The sequence below is a fragment of the Mytilus californianus genome, unplaced genomic scaffold (assembly GCF_021869535.1).
Source record: "Mytilus californianus isolate M0D057914Y unplaced genomic scaffold, xbMytCali1.0.p SCAF_13, whole genome shotgun sequence".
NCBI lineage: Eukaryota > Metazoa > Mollusca > Bivalvia > Mytilida > Mytilidae > Mytilus > Mytilus californianus.
In genome coordinates, this window is record NW_026262615.1 from 292,132 (window position 1) to 306,605 (window position 14,474).

Here is a 14,474-nt window from a genome sequence, read left to right on the forward strand (position 1 = left end):
AAACTTCCCAATTGTCCCACACTCATCTTCCCGATTGTCCCACAAAATTTCATTACTTTTTTACCTGTAATTTCAAAAAGTGGGACAATCGGGAAGACACCACTCAGTCCATTGAACAACAATTTTAGGTTGTTGCATATAAAACTCTATATAATTATTATATGCATCTTCAACAATTGCGACTCTCCAACATTGTAGACTAGACAGTGGCGTAGCTAGGTCATTTTTAAGTGTACGCCCGAACCTCGACGAGGAGTATGAGGGCCTCGAGCGGGTCCAGGTCATAGCACCTGCTGGTAGTGGGGTAGAGGGTGTGAAGCCCCTGGAAGCGAACGAGTGATCGAGAATGAGATACCATTTCTTTCATTAAAGACTCACCAATAACAACACACTTCATAATCTAAATGGTTTATTTTTCATATTTATTTTTTTCATTGTGTTAACTTGGAATCTAATGGTCAGGGTTTTTTTTTATTAGAGAAAATGGGTACAGCAATCAATCGACAAAAACACCTTATTATGTGCAAATTTTGGTAATGACCATGAAATAATTAATTTTCAGAGATGTGCAATATTAAATTCGTAAAGGGCTCTGTCGAACCCGGTTCTGGTCTGGAATTGCTTCCCGCAAAAAGTGAATCCATTTGTCAGTCAATTACAGCTTTAAAAAAAATCAAACACTTTCTTTAGATATTTTTTCTTGATCATAAATATTAACTTCTGTCCAAATTTCATAAAATTTTATGAAGATTTATCAATGACATGTAAAAAAAATCCCAGACCGTCTGTAAATCGCATAAAGATAAGTCCGTCTGTCAGCACCATACTGAAAAATCAACGAACAAATTTTGCATCGAACATTAATCTACCAAAGTTTCATGAAATTCGATCAAGGTTTGAGAAAGTACTTATTGTGTAACAAACTTTAACTCCAGACTGTATGTATACTTGTTAACTGCAAAATGAAATTCCTTTCATCCGTAAAATGTAGGAAAATTAAACATATTATTTCATCATTATGCACTGGATACTCTTTTGATCATAAACAGTTTCTGTCTCACTTCCGTAAAATTTCAAGAAGGTTTGACAATGTTATCTCTATGTCTCGCTTTCTCGACAAAAATTCAAACCACATATCGAGTCTCAGCAGATAATGAATTGCTTTAAACAAAAGGAAAGTGAGTAGAAATCATAGTAGATTCATACTTAGACAGAAAAGAACAAACATATATTATGATACAATTTGGTTGAAAAGTAAATTTCGCAATTACAAGCCATTGAATAAAGACTTACAAGGATGGTGTGCTTTTAATCAGTTCATTTAATTTCATTTAGATTAAAAATAAAATTAAGTGCTCGCCCTGGCGTTGTGACGTAAACGTAGATATATACGCGCCTGCTAGAATGTAATTCAAGACTAAAATTGATTGTGTTCTTCGGAATTTTTTACTATTTATAGTTTTTCTCTATCTTCTTTGTGTTTGCCCAAAATGAACAAAAAATGTAAAAAAAATGTCATTTAAGAACAATAACGCCTATAAGAATAAAAGCCATTTTATATGTAAATCTATTTTTTTTAAATAAATGCCTCTACACCTTGAGACGCTAAATCTGACATCCCGAGCGACACATTATATTTTGATGAAAAATTAGTTTTAAAACCAATAAATGTTAACTCAGATTCTTGTATTTGGTTTAATTAATGATAGCAATTCATTTCTATACTAATCATACGGGGAATACAGTTAAAAGTAGTGTTTATCCCGAAACTTGATATGAAACCTCAAACTCTGCCACACGGAAAACTAGCGAGAGGTGTTTGAGAAAACAGAGCACTGCAAATGTCTGCTTCTGCTTGATGGAAATAGAGTATGGTTTGGTTCTTTCCGTGCAATACATTATTTGGTACTCTCAAAAAATAAATTTTGATACCTACCTTGATCGTTTTTCTCCGCTTCAAAACCGCCACCCTTGTCACCACTTAACAACTTCCTGTTTACCTTCTACTTTTAGCGGGACGAGGGTATCATTAGTGAGCAGTAGCTCACAGATTCACTTGTCATTTCAATCTGCATGACAGATCATGACGCATGTATACATTGTAACAGGAGATGATTGTCCTGTCATCGACCTTACTTTTGCACCTATTGGCCATATATCCCTATGCATTTATACATCTGTGGCTTTAAAAGTTTAGGTGTCTTAGGTTAGAGCAAGGTCTCTCAAACTGTATATGACATTCTCACATAAATCCGTTGGATGTGTATTGATTGATACTTTAGTCTGGCTAACGTGATTTTTTTATTAGTTGTAATTGGCTTTGATCTAGTTTTCAGTTACTGTGAGTACTCTTATATCGGTGTTTTGTGTCTATTGTTTTTATTTTAGTTTGTTTATTTGTGCTTCGCTCCGATTTAATTAGTTACGAAGTTTGCAACTGTTTTTTGCTTAAACACCACTGTCCCAGGTTTAGGGAGGGTTGAGCGCCCCGCCACATTATGTATGTGCATGTCCCAAGTCAGTAGCCTGTAATTCAGTGGTTGTCGTTTGTTCATGTCTGTCATATATGTTTTTCGTAAACGGTAGTGTATAAATTAGGCCGTTAGTTTTCTCTTTTAAATTGTTTCACATTTTTCATGCCTTTCATAGCTGTCTATACGGTATGTGATTGTTGAAGAGCGTACGGTAACCTTTAGTTGCTTGTTTCTTCGTCATTTGAACTCTGCTGGATATTTTTCTAATTGATAATCATACATGTACCACATCTCCTTATTTTTATACTGATGGGGATAAATCCAGAAAATTGGTTCGGAAGCATGAACAAATTTATAGTTATTTTTATGTTCAGGGTTCATGGGATGACAAATGTATGCACAGATGTTTATTTCACCATTTCAAGAACATTATATATTTCAAAGAGAGGGACATTCATTGCAACATATTTATTTTTGGTTTGAGACCCATTTAAAATTATTTGTATAGGCTTTTCTGACGTTTATAGGCAGTTTATTGCCCTACTATAGGGTATGGGATTTTCTCAATGTTGACGATCATACGGTGAACAACAAATTTTGCATTTCCACTGTGTTTAATAATGGCATCTTAATTTTCATTCTTCGTTTAGGGAGATTTAGAAGCTCGGGAAATAACAGTCTCATCATTTGGGCGCTTTATGTAGGAAGATTTAGAATGTCTGGGACATAACAGTCTCATCATTTGGCGCTTCGTGTATGGAGATTTAGAAGGTCTGAGACATAACAGTCCCATCATTGTGCACTTCGTGTAGGGAGATTTAGAAGGTCTGAGACATAACAGTCCCATCATTGGGCACTTTGTGAAGGGAGATTTAGAAGGTTTGGGACATAACAGTCTCATCATTTGGGCGCTTCGTGTAGGGAGATTTAGAAGGTCTGAGATATAACAGTCCGATCATTTGGGCACTTCGTGTAGGAAGATTTAGAAGGTCTGGGACATAACAGTCTCATCATTTGGGCGCTTCATGTAGGAAGATTTAGAATGTCTGGGACATAACAGTCTCATCGATCATTTGGGCGCTTTGTGTAGGGAGATGTTAAAGGTCTGGGAAATAACAGTCTCATCATTGGGCGGTTCGTGTAGGGAGATGTAAAATGTCTGGGACATAACAGTCTCATCACTTGGGCGGTTCATGTAGGCAGATTAAGAAGGTCTGGGACATAACAGTCTCATCGCTTAGCCGCTTCGTGTAGGGAGATTTAGAAGGTCAGGGACATAACAGTCCCATCTCTATGGTACTTCATGTAGGGAAATTTAGAAGGTCTGGGGCGTAACAGTCTCTTCACTTGGGCATATACACCATTATATAATTAAACACTACATATTTGGTTAGGTTAAAATATACCTTATATATAAGAAACTTTCCAATCACAGAATTGTTTTTTTTTTTTTATAATTAATTTTTTTTATTCATCATGGATTGACAGGCATTTACATATATTATCTATAGTGACACATAATAAAGCAAGCAAGAAAAATAAGCACAATCAAGCAAATAAGAGTAAACAAAATTAGTAATAATAATACGATATAATATAACAGAATACAATATATATATGGACAAAGTATAACATTTTCATCAAATAATATAGTGATAATGAAAATTACATTTCAAGCACATTTATACATAATAATTCACTATTAAATTAATTAATGACTTTATCCCAGGGGTTCCAGTACATGTTATAATCTTTCGCACTCATATTTTTTGAGGAAATATGCTTTTCTAAAATTAAGTTTTCTTTGATATAGTTTTTAAGTCCCTCAATATGGGGTTTTTCCTCTTGCATCTTAGATCTGTAAATGAAATATTTTACTAGTAAAATAACTTTATTCTTTATAAAATTACAGAATTGTTATTGAAGATATTAATTTCTAAAGTTGTTAAATTGCAGACAGTTAAATATATATGTGCTGACCACATGATGTCTTCTCATAAGATATATACTTATATCAAGTAACAAGAATATAAAAATATACAAAATACAAAAAAAAAAAAAAACAGGCTATCACAATTTCAATCCGTGGACTGATCTAACATGATTTATGACTTTTGAATCGCGTCATTCCCATAAAACTTGAAAACTTGTCATGTCAGGGCTTTTGACAGCTTACTATAGGTATAGGTTTGTCATGCCAAGGCCTTTTACAACTTATTATAGGTAGAGATCTGTCATGTCATGGTCTTTTACAGCTGACTATAGGTATGGGTTAGTCATGTCATGGTCTGTTACAGCTTACTATAGGTATGGGTTTGTCATGGCATGGTCTCTTACTGCTTACTATAGGTATATGGTTTCTTCTGACTGTTGAAAGCTTTATGATGACCTATAGCTGCTTCCATCCACTTTTTGGTCTCTATAGAGTGGTGTTTTCTTTGACAATCATCGGGGGTATTTTCAAGCTTTTGTATGTGAAAATAGGACATTTGTTTGATTGTTTGTTTGGAAACAAAAGATATTGCCACAATTTCAGTCCATTAATTTCTGCTGTGACTTATGACTTTGGACTTGTTTCAAAATCAGCCCGTTGGATTTCTTGCATGAATATTTTGTCATGTCAATGCCTTTTACAGCTTACTATAGGTATATGGTTGTCATGTCAGAGTGTTTTACAGCTTACTATAGGTATGTGGTTGTCATGTAAGGGTCTTTTACAGCTTACTATAGGCATGTGGTTGTCATGTCGGTTTTTTTTTACAGCTAACAATATGTATGAGGCTGCCATGCCAGGGTCTTTTACAGCTTACTATAGATATGTGGTTGTCATGTCAGGGCCTTTTACAGCTTACTATAGGTATGTGGTTGTCATGTCAGGGTTTTGTACAGCTTACTGTAGTTATGGGTTTATCATGTCAGGGCTTTTTACAGCTTACTATAGGTATAAGTTTGTCATGTCAGGGTCCTTTACAGCTTACTATAGGCATGTGGTTGTCATGTCGGTTTTTTTTTACAGCTAACAATATGTATGAGGCTGTCATGCCAGGGTCTTTTACAGCTTACTATAGGTATGTGTTTGTCATGTCAGGGTCTTTTACAGCATAGTATAGGTATTGGTTTGTCATGTCATGGCCTTTTACAGCTTACTATAGGTATGGGTTTTTTCATGTCAGGGCCTTTAACAGCTTACTATAGGTATGGGTTTGTCATGTCAGGGTCTTTTACAGCTTACTATAGGTATGGGTTTGTCATGTCAGGGTTTTTTACAGCTTACTATAGATATGTGGTTGTCATGTCAGGGCCTTTTACATCTTACTATAGGTATGTGGTTGTCATGTCAGGGTTTTTTACAGCTTACTATAGATATGTGGTTGTCATGTCAGGGCCTTTTACAGCTTACTATAGGTATGTGGTTGTCATGTCAGGGTTTTGTACAGCTTACTGTAGTTATGGGTTTATCATGTCAGGGCTTTTTACAGCTTACTATAGGTATAAGTTTGTCATGTCAGGGTCCTTTACAGCTTACTATAGGTATGTGGTTGTCATGTCAGGGTTTTGTACAGCTTACGGTAGTTATGGGTTTATCATGTCAGGGCTTTTTGCAGCTTACTATAGGTATGGATTTGTCATGCCAAGGCCTTTTACATCTAATTATAGGTAGAGATTTGTCATGTCATGGTCTTTTACAGCTTACTATATGTATTGGTTTGTCATGGCATGGCCTTTTACAGATTACAATAGGTATATGTTTCTTCTCACTGTTGAAAGCTTTATGATGACCAATAGCTGCTTACATCCACTTTTCGGTGTCTATGGAGTAGTGTTTTCTTTGACATTCATTGGGGGTATTTTCAATCTTTTGTTTGTGGAAATAGGACATTTGTTTGATTGTTTGTTTGGAAACAAAATATATTGCCACAATTTCAGTCCAATAATTTCTGCTGTGACTTATGACTTTGGACTTGTTTAAAAATCAGCGCGTTGGATTTTATTCATGAACATTTAGTCATGTCAGTGCCTTTTACAGCTTACTATAGGTATATGGTTGTCATGTCAGGGTTTTTTACAGTTTACTATAGGTTTGGGTTTGTCATGTCATGCCCTTTTACAGCTAACTATAGGTATGGGTTTGTCATGTCACGGCCTTTTACAGCTTACTAAAAGTATGGATTTGTCACGTCAGGGTCTTTTACAGTTAATTTTAGGTATAGGTTTGTCATGTCATGGTATTTTACAGCTTACTATAGGTATGTGTTTGTCATTTCAGGGTCTTTTACAGCTTACAATAGGTATTGGTTTGTCATGTCAGGGTCTTTTAAGGCTTACTATAGGTATGGGTTTGTCATGTCAGGGTCGTTTACAGCTTACTATATGTATGTGGTTGTCATGTCAGAGTCTTTTACAGCTTACTATAGGTACGGGTTTGTCATGTCATGGCCTTTAACAGCTTACTATAGGTGTGGGTTTTTCATGTCAGGGCCTTTTACAGCTTACTATAGGTATGGGTTTGTCATGTCAGGATCTTTTATAGCTTACTATAGATATGTGGTTGTCATGTCAGGGTTTTTACAGCTTACTATGGGTATGTGGTTGTCATGTCAGGGTCTTTATCAGCTTACTTTAGGTATGGGTTTGTCATGTCATGGCGTTTTACAGCTTACTATAGATATGGGTTTGTCATGTCAGGGTCTTTTACATCTCACTATAGGTATGGGTTTGTCATGTCAGGGTCCTTTACAGCTTACTATAGGTATTTGGTTGTCATGTCAGGGTTTTGTACAGCTTACTACAGGTGTGGATTTTTTCACGTCAGGACCTTTTACAGCTTACTATAGGTATAAGTTTGTCATGTCAGGGTCTTTTACAGCTTACTATAGGTATTGGTTTGTCATGTCAGGGTCTTTTACAGCTTACTATAGGTATTGGTTTGTCATGTCAGGGTCTTTTACAGCTTACTATAGATATGTGGTTGTCAATTCAGGGCCTTTTTCAGCTTACTATAGGTATCGGTTTGTCATATCAGGGCCTTTTACAGCTTACTATAGGTATGGGTTTGTCATGTCAAGGCTTTTTACAGCTTACTATATGTATGTGGTTGTCATGTCAGGGTCTTTTACAGCCTACTTTAGGTATGGGTTTGTCATGTCAGGGCGTTTTACAGCTTACTAAAGGTATAGGTTTGTCATGTCAGGGTCCTTTACAGCTTACTATAGGTATGTGGTTGTCATGTCAGGGTTTTTTATAGCTTACTGTAGTTATGGGTTTATCATGTCAGAGCTTTTCACAGCTTATTAAAGATATGGATTGGTCATGTGAAGGCCTTTTACAACTTATTATAGGTAGAGATTTGTCATGTCATGGTCTTTTACAGCTTACTATAGGTATGGGTTTGTCATGGCATGGCCTTTTACAGCTAACTATAGGTTTATGGTTTCTTCTCACTGTTGAAAGCTTTATGATGACCTATAGCTGCTTACATTTTGGTCTCTATGGAGTAGTGTTTTCCTTGACAATCATTGGGGGTATTTTCAAGCTTTTGTATGTGAAAATAGGACATTTGTTTGATTGTTTGTTTAGAAACAAAAGATATTGCCACAATTTCAGTCCATTAATTTCTGCTGTGACTTATGACTTTGGACTTGTTTAAAAATCAGCCCGTTGGATTTCTTGTATGAATATTTTGTCATGTCAGTGCCTTTTACAGCTTACTATAGGTATGTGGTTGTCATGTCATGGTCTTTTACAGCTAACTATAGGTATGTGTTTGTCATGTCAGGGCCTTTTACAGCTTACTATAGGTATGTGGTTGTCATGTCATGGTCTTTTACAGCTAACTATAGGTATGTGTTTGTCTTGTCAGGGCCTTTCATAGATTACTTTAGGTATGGGTTTGCCATGTCATGGTCTTTTACAGCTTACTTTAGGTATGTGGTTGTCATGTCAGGGTCTTTTACAGCTTACTATAGGTATGGGTTTGTCATGTCAGTGCCTTTTACAGCTGACTATATGTATGTGGTTGTCATGTCATGGCCTTTTACAGCTAACTATAGGTATGGGTTTGTGATGTCAGGGCCTTTCATAGCTTACTTAAGGTATGGGTTTGCCATGTCATGGTCTTTTACAGCTTACTATAGGTATGTGGTTGTCATGTCAGGGTCTTTTACAGCTTACTATAGGTATGGGTTTTTCATGTCAGTGCCTTTTACAGCTGACTATATGTATGTGGTTGTCATGTCATGGCCTTTTACAGCTAACTATAGGTATGGGTTTGTCATGTGAGGGCCTTTTACAGCTTACTATAGGTATGTGGTTGTCATGTCGGGGCCTTTTACAGCTAACTATATGTATGTGTTTGTCATGTCAAGGCCTTTTACAGCTTACTATATGTATGTGGTTGTCATGTCAGGGTCCTTTACAGCTAACTATAGTTATAGGTTTGTCATGTGAGGGCCTTTTACAGCTTACTATAGGTATGGGTTTGTCATGTCATGGCCTTTTACAGCTTACTATAGGTGGGGGTCTTTCATGTCAGGGCCTTTTACAGCTTACTATAGGTATGGTTTTGTCATGTCAGGGTCTTTCACATCTTACTATAGGTATTGTTTTGTCATGTCAGGGTCCTTTACAGCTTACTATAGGTGTGGGTTTTTTCACGTCAGGGCCTTTTACAGCTTACTATAGGTATAAGTTTGTCATGTCAGGGTCTTTTTCAGCTTACTATAGGTATTGGTTTGTCATGTCAGGGTCATTTACAGCTTACTATAGGTATGGGTTTGTCATGTCAGGGCTTTTTACAGCTTACTATATGTATGTGGTTGTCATGTCAGGGTCTTTTACAGCTTACTATAGGTATGGGTTTGTCATGTCAGGGCTTTTTACAGCTTACTATAGGTATGGGTTTGTCATGCCAAGGCCTTTTACAACTTATTATAGGTAGAGATCTGTCATGTCATGGTCTTTTACAGCTTACTATAGGTATGGCTTAGTCATGTCATGGTCTTTTACAGCTTACTTTAGGTATGAGTTTGTCATGGCATGGTCTCTTACTGCTTACTATAGTTATATGGTTTCTTCTGACTGTTGAAATTTTATGATGACCTATAGCTGCTTCCATCCACTTTTTGGTCTCTATAGAGTGGTGTTTTCTTTGACAATCATCGGGGGTATTTTCAAGCTTTTGTATGTGAAAATAGGACATTTGTTTGATTGTTTGTTTGGAAACAAAAGATATTGCCATAATTTCAGTCCATTAATTTCTGCTGTGACTTATGACTTTGGACTTGTTTCAAAATCAGCCCGTTGGATTTCTTGCATGAACATTTTGTCATGTCAATGCCTTTTACAGCTTACTATAGGTATATGATTGTCATGTCGGGGTCTTTTACAGCTTACTATAGGTATGTGGTTGTCATGTAAGGGTCTTTTACAGCTAACTATAGGCATGTGGTTGTCATGTCAGGGCTTTTTACAGCTAACAATAGGTATGAGGTTGTCATGTCAGGGTCTTTTACAGCTTACTATAGGTATGTGTTTGTCATGTCAGGGTCTTTTACAGCTTACTATAGGTATTGGTTTGTCATGTCATGGCCTTTTACAGCTAACTATAGGTATGGGTTTTTTCATGTGAGGGCCTTTTACAGCTTACTATAGGTATGGGTTTGTCATGTCAGGGTCTTTTACAGCTTACTATAGGTATGGGTTTGTCATGTCAGGGTTTTTTACAGATTACTATAGGTATGGGTTTGTCATGTCAGTGCCTTTTACAGATTACTATAGGTATGGGCTTGTCATGTCAGGGTCTTTTACAGCTTACTATTGGTATGTGGTTGTCATGTCAGGGCTTTTTACAGCTAACTATAGTTATGGGTTTATCATGTCAGGGCTTTTTACAGCTTACTATAGGAATGAATTTGTCATGTCAAGGCCTTTTACAGCTTATTATAGGTAGAGGTTTGTCATGGAATGGTCTTTTACATCTTACTATAGGTATGTGGTTGTCATGTCATGGTCTTTTACAGCTAACTATAGGTATGTGTTTGTCATGTCAGGGTCTTTTACATCTTACTATAGGTATGGGTTTGTCATGTCAGGGTCCTTTACAGCTTACTATAGGTATTTGGTTGTCATATCAGGGTTTTGTACAGCTTAGTACAGGTGTGGATTTTTTCACGTCAGGGCCTTTTACAGCTTACTATAGGTATAAGTTTGTCATGTCAGGTTCTTTTACAGCTTACTATAGGTATTGGTTTGTCATGTCAGGGTCTTTTACAGCTTACTAGAGGTATTGGTTTGTCATGTCAGGGTCTTTTACAGCTTACTATAGATATGTGGTTGTCATGTCAGGGCCTTTTACAGCTTACTATAGGTATCGGTTTGTCATGTCAGGGCTTTTTACAGCTTACTATATGTATGTGGTTGTCATGTCAGGGTCTTTTACAGCCTACTTTAGGTCAGGGTTTGTCATGTCAGGGCGTTTTACAGCTTACTAAAGGTATAGGTTTGTCATGTCAGGGTCCTTTACAGCTTACTATAGGTATGTGGTTGTCATGTCAGGGTTTTCTAGAGCTTATTGTAGTTATGGGTTTATCATGTCAGAGCTTTTCACAGCTTATTAAAGGTATGGATTTGTCATGTGAAGGCCTTTTACAACTTATTATAGGTAGAGATTTGTCATGTCATGGTCTTTTACAGCTTACTATAGGTATGGGTTTGTCATGGCATGGCCTTTTACAGCTAACTATAGGTTTATGGTTTCTTCTCACTGTTGAAAGCTTTATGATGACCTATAGCTGCTTACTTTTAGGTCTCTATGGAGTAGTGTTTTCTTTGACAATATTTCTGGGTATTTTCAAGCTTTTGTTTGTGAAAATAGGACATTTGTTTGATTGTTTGTTTGGAAACAAAAGATATTGCCACAATTTCAGTCCATTAATTTCTGCTGTGACTTATGACTTTGGACTTGTTTAAAAATCAGCCCGTTGGATTTCTTGTATGAATATTTTGTCATGTCAGTGCCTTTTACAGCTTACTATAGGTATGTGGTTGTCATATCATGGTCTTTTACAGCTAACTATAGGTATGTGTTTGTCATGTCAGGGCCTTTTATTGCTTACTATAGGTATGTGGTTGTCATGTCATGGTCTTTTACAGCTAACTATAGGTATGTGTTTGTCATGTCAGGGCCTTTTACAGCTTACTATAGGTATGTGGTCGTCATGTCGTGGTCTTTTACAGCTAACTATTTGTATGTGTTTGTCATGTCAGGGCCTTTTACAGCTTACTATAGGTATGTGGTTGTCATGTCATGTGTTTGTCATGTCAGGGTCTTTTACAGCTTACTTTAGGTATGGGTTTGCCATGTCAGGGCCTTTTACATCTTACTAAAGGTATGGGTTTGTCATGTCAGGGTCTTTTACAGCTTACTATAGGTATGGGTTTGTGATGTCAGGGCCTTTCATAGCTTACTATAGGTATGGGTTTGCCATGTCATGGTCTTTTACATTTTACTATAGGTATGTGGTTGTCATGTCAGGGTCTTTTACAGCTTACTGTAGGTAGAGGTTTGTCATGTCAGTGCCTTTTACAGCTGACTATATGTATGTGGTTGTCATGTCATGGTCTTTTACAGCTAACTATAGGCATGTGTTTGTCATGTCAGGGTCTTTTACAGCTTACTTTAGGTATGGGTTTGTCATGTCAGGGCCTTTTACATCTTACTAAAGGTGTATGTTTGTCATGTCAGGGTCTTTTACAGCTTACTATAGGTATGTGGTTGTCATATCATGGTCTTTTACAGCTAACTATAGGTATGTGTTTGTCATGTAAGGGCCTTGTATAGCTTACTATAGGTATGTGGTTGTCATGTCATGGTCTTTTACAGCTAACTATAGGTATGTGTTTGTCATGTCAGGGCCTTTTACAGCTTACTATAGGTATGTGGTTGTCATGTCATGGTCTTTTACAGCTAACTATATGTATGTGTTTGTCATGTCAGGGCCTTTTACAGCTAACTATAGGTATGTGGTTGTCATGTCATGGTCTTTTACAGCTAACTATAGGCATGTGTTTGTCATGTCAGGGTCTTTTACAGCTTACTTTAGGTATGGGTTTGTCATGTCAGGGCCTTTTACATCTTACTAAAGGTATGGGTTTGTCATGTCAGGGTCTTTTACAGCTTACTATAGGTATGTGGTTGTCATGTCAGGGTCTTTTACAGCTCACTATTGGTATGTGGTTGTCATGTCAGGGCTTTTTACAGCTAACTATAGTTATGGGTTTATCATGTCAGGGCTTTTTACAGCTTACTATAGGAATGAATTTGTCATGTCAAGGCCTTTTACAGCTTATTTTAGGTAGAGGTTTGTCATGGCATGGTCTTTTAGAGCTAACTATAGGTAAGTGTTTGTCATGTCAGGGCCTTTTACAGCTAACTATAGGTATGTGTTTGTCATGTCAGGGCCTTTTAAAGCTTACTATAGGTATATGGTTGTCATGTCAGGGTCTTTAACAGCTTACTATAGGTATGGGTTTGTCATGTCAGGGCCTTTTACATCTTACTATAGGTATGGGTTTGTCATGTCAGGGCCTTTTACAGCTTACTATAGGTATGGGCTTGTCATGTCAGGGTCTTTTACAGCTTACTATTGGTATGTGTTTGTCATGTCAGGGCTTTTTACAGCTAACTATTTGTATGTGTTTGTCATGTCAGGGCTTTTTACAGCTTACTATAGGAATGAATTTGTCATGTCAAGGCCTTTTACAGCTTATTATAGGTAGAGGTTTGTCATGGCATGGTCTTTTACAGCTTACTATAGGTATGTGGTTGTAATGTCATGGTCTTTTACAGCTAACTATAGGTATGTGTTTGTCATGTCAGAGCCTTTTACAGCTTACGATTGGTATGTGGTTGTCATGTCATGGTCTTTTACAGCTAACTATAGGTATGTGTTTGTCATGTCATGGTCTTTTACAGCTTACTATAGGTATGGGTTTGTCATGTCAGGGCCTTTTACATCTTACTATAGGTATGGGGTTGTCATGTCAGAGTCTTTTACAGCTTACTATAGGTATGGGTTTGTCATGTCAGGGCCTTTCATAGCTTACTATCGGTATGGGTTTGTCATGTCATGGTCTTTTACAGCTTACTATAGGTATGTGGTTGTCATGTCATGGTCTTTTACAGCTTACTATAGGTATCGGTTTGTCATATCAGGGCCTTTTACAGCTTACTATAGGTATGGGTTTGTCATGTCAGGGCTTTTTACAGCTTACTATATGTATGTGGTTGTCATGTCAGGGTCTTTTACAGCCTACTTTAGGTCAGGGTTTGTCATGTCAGGGCGTTTTACAGCTTACTAAAGGTATAGGTTTGTCATGTCAGGGTCCTTTACAGCTTACTATAGGTATGTGGTTGTCATGTCAGGGTTTTCTACAGCTTATTGTAGTTATGGGTTTATCATGTCAGAGCTTTTCACAGCTTATTAAAGGTATGGATTTGTCATGTGAAGGCCTTTTACAACTTATTATAGGTAGAGATTTGTCATGTCATGGTCTTTTACAGCTTACTATAGGTATGGGTTTGTCATGGCATGGCCTTTTACAGCTAACTATAGGTTTATGGTTTCTTCTCACTGTTGAAAGCTTTATGATGACCTATAGCTGCTTACTTTTAGGTCTCTATGGAGTAGTGTTTTCTTTGACAATATTTCTGGGTATTTTCAAGCTTTTGTTTGTGAAAATAGGACATTTGTTTGATTGTTTGTTTGGAAACAAAAGATATTGCTACAATTTCAGTCCATTAATTTCTGCTGTGACTTATGACTTTGGACTTGTTTAAAAATCAGCCCGTTGGATTTCTTGTATGAATATTTTGTCATGTCAGTGCCTTTTACAGCTTACTATAGGTATGTGGTTGTCATATCATGGTCTTTTACAGCTAACTATAGGTATGTGTTTGTCATGTCAGGGCCTTTTATTGCTTACTATAGGTATGTGGTTGTC

General features: G+C 36.9%; 1 protein-coding gene across 9 annotated transcripts in view; it reads right to left on the bottom strand.

Annotated features, from left to right (window-relative positions):
- The window catches only part of LOC127722974 (uncharacterized), a 436,121-nt gene that overhangs the window by 121,943 nt on the left and 299,704 nt on the right, over window positions 1–14,474 (bottom strand). The window lies entirely within an intron of this gene.